This window comes from Chrysochloris asiatica, unplaced genomic scaffold, assembly GCF_000296735.1.
Source record: "Chrysochloris asiatica unplaced genomic scaffold, ChrAsi1.0 scaffold00207, whole genome shotgun sequence".
NCBI lineage: Eukaryota > Metazoa > Chordata > Mammalia > Afrosoricida > Chrysochloridae > Chrysochloris > Chrysochloris asiatica.
The window spans coordinates 2,622,327-2,624,506 of record NW_006408725.1 but is presented as its reverse complement, the minus strand read 5'-3'; positions in this window follow the sequence as shown (position 1 = coordinate 2,624,506).

Below are 2,180 nucleotides of genomic sequence, written 5' to 3'. Positions count from 1 at the left end.
CCCTATTAATTTCAAGATGCCACTGTTGGTTATTATGCTGTACCTCAGGATTTAATTTAATTTTCACCTGTTTTGTTTTTAAACTCTCTTTCCCTCTCCATACCCCTTGTTCTGGCCTTTTCACTATTAAAAAACAATGTAGGGCTGCTCTTGGGCTGCGAATATCTGTGTGCATACCTGGCAGAAGGACCCTCCATGTTGGGGGTGGTTTGTCCACTCACTGAGGCTCCCCCTCTAGTCACCAGAATGGTGGTGTGCAAACAGTGGGCGGGGGGGCGGGGGCAAAGAATATATATAAATTAGAACAAAGCAAAACTGACAAAAAATGTGTTGTCCACCTTTGTTCTGACGTTCCTGCAGCGATTTTCCATGGTGGGTCTGCGCCAATGCTTGATCTTGCTGTTTGGTTTCACCCAAGTTGTTGGCTCAGGGCCACCAAACCCGGGAAATTCAAAATTACACAATTTCTTAACTTCTACTACAAGTTCCACTAGGTATAAGCCTTCAAACATTATAAATATTCCTACCTATGTGGTTCAGAGTTTTGGAGCTTTGCTCTGAATCCATTTCGCCTGGTATTCTGTGGCATTGCTGGCGGCGAACTTCACTACACCTCTACCCTATCTGTTATCAAGCCCTGCCTCCTGAGGTTTGTTTTCAGTCCTCATTATCGTATCTTTACTTCTCTCTAGTACCTAGGTTAGTACCTGTAGCATGGTAAATGCTTAGTTTGTGGAATCAATTAATGGGAATTAGAAATGTGTAAAGGTCAATGTGGCACTGTGGGTTAATGCACCAGACTACAAAGCTGTTTGAATCGAAAGGTTGGTGATTCAAGCTCACTAGTTGCTCCTTGGAAACCCTGTACAGGGTCGCTATGGGTCAGAACTAACTCAATGGCGATTCACAACAACAAAGGTCAATGTTTTTGCGTTTTCCTTTTCAGCATGGAAATTGTTGTTAAATGCTGTCAAGTTGGTTCCAACTCATAGTGACCCTGTATAGGGTTTCCATGGAACAGCTGGTGGAATTACTGCCTATCTTGTGGTCCACAACCCAGTGCTGATCCTACAGTGCCACACCAGGAGTAAGTGGAATAGTAAGACCTATACTGAAACAATTGTAACTTTATCTATAAAGGACATAGAGCCATTTTTTAGCTACGTAGAGGTAAAGCAAGTCACTTTTACAGTTGTATGCCTTCTGTTAATTTAGAATAATTGAAATATATGATTTAAACTACAGACATGAGGTTAAACATTCTATTATTAGCTCTTCAAGTGAATGCTGATTTATAGAACCCTGGTTCTGTGTTTCATATAATCTATGCTCTAATTTGAAATGTCAGAAGAATTAGACATGTGGAAGAAACTCTGAGTTCAGCCCTTTAATTTTTAATTCTGATCTTTAATTGTGCTGATTTATTTTTGACTCATAATCATAATGATTTATTGACAATGTTTATTATTCACTGTTTTTTTTGTTTTGCTATTGAATGCTAGTCAATACATCTGGCTCTAACAAAGGACACTGACCTTTTGTAAGCTCCATCCTTCACAGGTGATCACATTTAACTTCTGCAACAGTTTGTAACCAATGTGACTCCTTATTCTCCAGATGAGGCTGATCATATAGAAGTTATGACACAATTAATTATAAATTCTCTGTTAAATTTCAGGACCATGTCTTAAATACTACATGTTTTTATTTTGACTAATGTTTACAATGACTGAAAGTTGAACTTTTTTTTAATATAACATGTAGGATTTCACATGTACAACTATGCTATATTTATATTGAGGCCTGTCTTAACCTTTTCTTTTACAAATATGAATGATTTTTCTTTTCCTTAATGTTGTTGTTAAATGATGTAGCGTTCCCACTCATAGCGACCTTGTGCAGCATTTCTAAGGAGCAACTGGTGGCTTTGAACTGCTAACGTTGTGGTTAGCAATCTAGTGCTTATCCTACAGCATCACACTAGAATTCCAACCTTTATCTTGTTGCTAAATGAATGGTGTTGCATTCATTGTCAAAAAGAACATATCCAGATCATTCATGAGGTACAATGCTGTAAGTGACAGGATAATATCCATGCGCCTACAGGGAAGCCCAGTTAATACCACTATTATTCAAATTTATGCACCAACCACTAAAGCCAGTGAAGATGAAGTAGAAGA